Source organism: Macaca nemestrina, chromosome 3 (genome assembly GCF_043159975.1).
Source record: "Macaca nemestrina isolate mMacNem1 chromosome 3, mMacNem.hap1, whole genome shotgun sequence".
NCBI classification, from domain to species: Eukaryota; Metazoa; Chordata; class Mammalia; order Primates; family Cercopithecidae; genus Macaca; species Macaca nemestrina.
Genome location: NC_092127.1, coordinates 143,760,177 through 143,767,113, shown reverse-complemented (window position 1 = coordinate 143,767,113; position 6,937 = coordinate 143,760,177).

Genomic DNA, 6,937 nt, shown 5'->3' with positions numbered 1-6,937 from the left:
ATATGCAGCCATAAAAAAGGAGTATGTGACTTTTTGAAACCCTCATTTATTTTAACTGGAAGGGCTCTTTTCATCACGAGTTGTTTTATGTTTTACTTAATATGCAATGTCAACTACTATAGAATTGGTCTTGGTCCTTCTTATTATAAAGGCTAAGTTAGAAATTAATTTCATTTTTAACAATGTATTGAGCAAGCTTATTATGGGAATAAGAGGAAGTGTACTTTGTCCACTCTTTATAATACTTATTCTTCTTCCTCTATATGATATTGGAATCTGAGTTATGTGCAGAAACCTTTACACTTTAACCTTGGTTTGTACACACTGAGAAAACCAACATTCAGCTTTTTATCCCAGAAGGTAATGGAGTGTTTCATATTCCTCTGGGTAAATCTATTTGACCCGCACAATACATATCTATGTACTTAATTAATAGACCCTGACTCTGTGATCACTTTTTTTTTTTTTTGTCAAGATAGTGTCTTGTTATGTTGCCCAGGCTGGTCTCAAACTCTTGGCCTCAAGCAGTCTTCCTGTGTTGGGCTCCTAAAGCACTGGGATTACAGGCATGAGCCACCATGCCTGACCTGTGACCACTTTTTAATATTCTATTTCAGCTAACTACCTTCCTGACAATTCTGGATGAGTTATGTTGGGTGTGTAACATTGGGAAATAGTATATGTATTTCTGACCCTTGATAATTAAAGAACAACAATAAAATGGTATCAGCAGAAAGAAACAAGAAAAAAGGAAAGGGAAGAATGAAAAAACGAATGTAGAAAAAAGGAAGGAAAGGAAATAGGGAGAGAGGGAGGAAAAATACTGACTATAAGGGGAAATTCATTCTGTGGCTGAGAGCCAACAGAAAGTAGTGGGTTTCTATGAAAGTAAGAGGTTTAGGTAAATAGAGGAAGCTCATGAGAAAAGGCAAAAGCTCAATTTATGGTCATGTTTCGTTTTATGTTCTTGAGAATCATCACTCTATGCTACTAGAGATTTCTTCCCTATTGAAGTCTTTTATTGAGGCCCTGTCCACTATGTGATTACTCCTTGTTGTTCTGTTTCTCTACTCCTGGTAGAAACAAGACGGCATTGAGGTATGTCTATGTTCAATTTGCTTAATTCAGTAACTTGCTGATAGAGGTCAGGTGTGTGCTCTAGCCAAAGAGTGGAATTTGTAATCTTACACAGCAGCCTAAAACAACCTCTTTTCTGTATATTGACTGTGTGATTTTGTGCAAGTTATAAAACGTCTCTGATTCTCACTTTCTTCAGCTGCTTAATAGGGAAAATAATTGGTTTTTATAGAAGTGTGCTTGAGAGACATTGTACCAGAGTGTGAGAGGCGGGTGTGAACATGTTCTCGAACTCCATGATCAGAGATGCCACATTCGTAGCTTTAAATAGAAATATTAGTAGTGAAAATATTTACACTACAGAAATTGGCAAATACTTTAAATCAGAGTTTTTTTCTTTTCAGAGATTGTTATTAAACGTTTATTATTACCTCTTTGCTTACGTATGAAATGAGATAATAAATAGGATTTTGTCAATTGTAAGAGTGCAATATATATTTTCCTTACTTCAGCCATTCCTATAGAATATTTGCTTCTGAAAATCTTTGATTTTTATGTTTTTAAATAATAAAACAAATGACAACAAAATTGTACTTAGAAACTCAATTTCATATTACAATCTCTGTACTTTATGATATTTTATCTGGCTCAGTTCTCTTTTTTACTCTCTATCTTTTGACACTACTCTGAAGAAATCAGAAGTTCTGTCACTTTTCTTGAATTTTTCTTACATGATGTCTAGTATAGTGTCCCATGAAAATAATTATTATATTGCATTTTGATGATGATTTTCAGTGTGAGCCTAGATTGTTTGATATTATCTTTAATGAACAATGTTGAGTTAAAAGTTTAATGTAAGAATTATAATGGCTTTCATACATATTAAAGGTGGAAGACAGGCTTCGTGAGGAAGATGATCTATGCACTGATCTGTGGAATATGCTAAGATATCCCTGTGAGAAGGGCAAGAATAACGGGTAAGACAGATGGGTCAGAGAGAACCGAATTGCTAGAGAAAGGGCAGAAACCTGGGATACAGCTGAAGAGCTTTGTGTCAGTGAGAAGTTTGAGGCACAGTTGGAAGATCAGACTAAGACTACACCTTGAAAGGCCAACAGAGGAGTTGGTACTTCCTTTACCAGACAAGAAAAGAATGCTAGAGTATGAAATAATCAGAGGTACATTTTAGGAAGAATAATTAGGCAGTGTAAACTAAGAATTGAGAGAGGAAGGATTGGAGAGGCATATATAAAGAGGATCAGCCTCCCTTAGCCTCAGTTTCCATGATGGGCAACTGTGAATAATAATGTTCTCTTCTAGGTTTATGATGATAATTAGATGAAACCATGTCTACAGATGGACATGCCTCTGGCATAGAGTAGATATCAAGAGGGCTTTTCTCTCTTTCCAAATCGGTTTTATATGAAGGGATTTTTCATTGAAGATTGCCTTGCCTAAAGAAAGGGAAATTTTAAATGATTTGACAAAAAATAAAGTATACAAGATCCTTTTATAAAATATAAAATATGGGAGCTGAGAACATATAACTGCACAGAAAAAATGCCAACAATCTATACAGAAATTGATGTAAGCTGTTGTATATTTAAAAGATTTAAGAACAAGAGGAGAAAGATGTGTAGGAGGTGGACAAGCTATAGAAATACCATTGTAGGATGTAGGCTCTGATTCTCAGCATTCCAGTAATTAGCACATCTTGACAGGGTGAAAGCGGCCACCCAGTCTTTCTCTTTGAAGGGGCAGAGGTCATTGACAGCTGGTGCTTGGGCCTTTGGGGGAATATTCTGCTTGAGGCCAGCTGGGGGAAATGGATCCCCAGGAAGAGTGGTCACTCGATGATGATGAGAGCTCTGTTCCTTTTTCTTGTAAACAGTGAACACCCTTGAAGACCCATCTGCACTGTTGCAATACATTCTGCACCTGGGTTTTTGTTTTCTTTGCTGAAGAACAGTCGCCTGGTATGCATCAGGAGTTCCCATCTGTCTCACAGATAGTCATGGAGTTCTTGACTGCATGCATTTTGTCTGAGAATGAGTGGCTCAGTTCATTCCTACTCTAAGACAAAATCTCACCCGGGTCCAAAATTTTAATATTATAAATATTTCAGTGGCGGAATCTGGTTGTAGCAGAAAATGAAAACATCATGTACCTACACAAGACTTAGAAATGGTATCCTTCTTGCTTCGTCATTTAATTAAAGTCTCCTACTTCTTCAGATTTCAATTTCAGAATTTTTGATAAACTGCACTCAGTGTCTAGGAAAACAATATTTCTCTGAAAATTCTAAAACGCTTTCCATTTGTCACTTAGTGAGAAATGCTGAAATTTGCATTTTTAAAACTTGAAAAAATAGGGTGCCAAGAAGTAAAATATTATCCAATATCCCTTTTAAAAGCCAGAGAAACATAAGGGAGATAATTCATGGCTCCACAAGCTTTCAAATTCTAATTCTGTCTACTTCTATTTATATTGTCTCTCTGCAGTTTGTACCTGCATGGTTTTGTTGCATACAGAGCATTATGCCTTGCCCCAAAGGCAGCAACATTTGATTGAGGCATGCACTTTTGTTCTTTCCTCAAGAGAAAGCCAAAGACGTTACTTGCCATCCCTAGAAACTCTGTCTAGTAACTTCTCATGAAAATCCGCCCTGCCCTAATCATTGGAAGTAGCTGAGCAAAGCTGGGTCCCCTATTTAGAGCTAAGAAAAATACAATCTAAGGAGAGTTGTTATCTTAACAAGCAAGACTCCAGAAATTTTTGCTAAACCTGACCACTAGGTGGCAAACTGTCTGGACGTAAAAAAGCTGATTACTGTTCTTTCTTCCTGATTCTAACAGCATTGGCGGTCCTACAATGTGGAGATGTGATTGAGCATCCTCAGCCATGACACAGTGACTCAAAGTACCTATCCACAGTGAAGGGGGTGTCATTGAAACACTGTTCTAATCAGGTTTGACATATATTGCCCAGTGTGCTTAGATGAACAAACTAATTCCATGAAGACATAAATGACAGACCTATACGTGCTTTACTCATAATTTTACTTAGCTTGTCTTCTCTCCAAGTATTTTTACTGTAAAAATGGGGAATAATGTGCATTTCATCGTATTTCCATGAGGGTAAAATAAAATAGCCCTTGAAGGTTCATAGCAGTTCCTCAATAAATATTTGTTAAATATTTGTTCAAAGACTGACTGGATCAGTCAACAAACAAAATAGAAGCAGATATAGGCTTCCCTAAAATGCCTTTAATTGAAGATTACCTTGCCTAAAGAAAGGGAAATTTTAAATGTGCTGACAAGAAAATAAAGTATACAAGATCCTTTTATAAAATACAAAAATATTCATAGTTTAAAATACACTCTCCAAAAAGTTTCTGCTAAAAGGTAACTCACTGTCTGGGAATACTACTAGAAAAGGGTAGGTTATCTCTCCAGGTCTTTGACAAAGGTCTATTGTAAATGCAAGGTGCTGTGGTAATCTGCTCTTACATTTTTTTTTTTTTTCAGAACACTGTGGTTGCAGATTGTGAAAAATGAAGCGTAGAATGCTCAGTAGTGTTTAGCTGTTAAATAAAAATAAAACTATGGATAATTGGAAGTAGAGTAAATCCATGTCTGAGTATTTCAAACTACTAAGTAAGTATTTTCCATGCTTAAGATAGCTTCCCCAGGCCACATGCAAATGCCAGCCAACCGGCTTCCAGGAGTCACATGGTAAGAGGCTTTCATTCTATCATAAGAAAAGCTACATAAATGGAAACAGTAGGACACATGCTGCACATACATTCTTTAAAAACACATTTTCCAAACTCAGTTGTGTTCAAATACTTACATTTCACTAAGAAAATTCATTAAAAACAAAATAAAATTCTGTACAACATTGTGCCATATATCTTCACTCTGCAATTGCATTCATTATGGAGATGGTGCTATTGCAGTATCACTTTTCATGTATTTCAAAGCAATCTCATAAAATACCTCTCAAGTGAGTCCAGGTAGACATATTTTGGTTTGTTTCTTTGATGATATTTTCCTTTGTTTAACTAACTGCATTTATATACCACCTTATCTACAATTCTCTATGCACCATCCTTGTAAAGTTGGTTTGTCGTGAAGATGAAGATGTTGAGGCTCTGAGAGGCCATTTTGTCTTCAGCCACATAGCTATTATTACTCAGCGATATCAGGATTTTGATCTGAGTTTGCTAACGACAAGTTTAGTACTCACACCACAACATCTGTGTGGGTCTAGGAAACTGAATAGGGTTATGAACTAAATGAGTTTTAGCTATAAAGAGAACTGTTGCTCAAGTCCTATGCTTAATCTAAATGCAGATAATAAAAAAAACAAAACAAACTAACCAAAAAAATTAACAACAGATACTTGGCAGGACACTTGGCAGGTTGGGACAAGAAAAAAAAAAGATAGATATTTGGAATAAGATATGAAACAGGGAAAATAGAAGAAAAAATGGAAGGCTATAGGGAGATGAAAAAGCCATACATGAATTTTCAGATCACTACCCTGGTATCCACCTCACCCTCTTTCACACCCTTAATCACATAATGCATTTATTGTTTCTGCCCTGAGCTTCCAGAGAATACTGTATCTCTCCAATTACTGCACTTATCATGTTATAATTACTTATTTAGTCATTTCCCTGTTATTTAGTAAGCCTCATGGAAGTTGTGTTATCCTTTCATACCTTTGAGCCTGTTATATAATATGTGCTCACTAGATATGTCTTGACCACAATAATTAATAAATAGGGAACAGTATGATACCTCAGACTGCTTAGATATTACTAAGTTTTGCCCACACCTATTTTATGGGCAAGAAATCTTGAAGCTGGACAATTCACAATTTCATATACATGGAATCAATCTAAGTGCCTGTCAATCAATGAAAGGATAAAGAAAACGTGGTATAAATATACCATGGAGTACTACTCGACCATGAGCAAGAATGAAATAATGTCTTTTGCAGCAACTTGGATGTAACTAGAAGGCATTATTCCTGAAGTAACTCAAGAATGGAAAACCAAATATTTCATGTTCTCACTTATAAGTGGGAGCTAAGTTATGAGGAAGCAGGGGCATACAGACTGGTAAGACATTGGAGACTCAGAGAGGAGAGAGTGGAAGAGGCGAAGTGGATGAAATATAAGACTATCTACTGGGTACAATATACACTATTTGGGTGACAGGTACACTAAAATCCTGGACTTCACCACTATACAATTCATCTATGTAACCAAAAGCCACTTGTATTGCTAAAGCTAGTGAAATAAAAATAAATAAATAATAGGGACAACACAACAAAAATGAAATCTTGAAGCTGGAAGGATGGCTTGAAAGTGAATTTAAAATGTTAAAGAGTTGCCATTGGGACATTGCATCATTAAAAATGTGGTGTACATTAGACTCCTTTAATGAACAGAGAGGATAAGTTCCTCATTATTGAATTTTGGAATTTTGTGAATGTTCACTGATTGTACTCTGTTTCTTTATGGTAGAGTTTTAATATTACATAATTGAACATGACTCATGATGTACGCATATTAGAAAGTGAGTTTATTTCATAATACTGAGTCTGTTTGGCAGCGGAAAGCTTATTTCTTCTTTATTAATTCGATTAGGAAGTCCCTGATTATTCTCCTATAATAATAATGGCTCTAATGTTTTTGATCTGTGCCTGAGGTCATTGATACTGCAAGAGCCTTTATGCATATTTTCTAATTTTTCACTTCCAGAGTTTTAGGACCATATTTATTAAGATATTATGTAATTAAATAAAAAAAGCAAGGAAAAAGGTATCTCCCTGGGAAGACAAATAATTT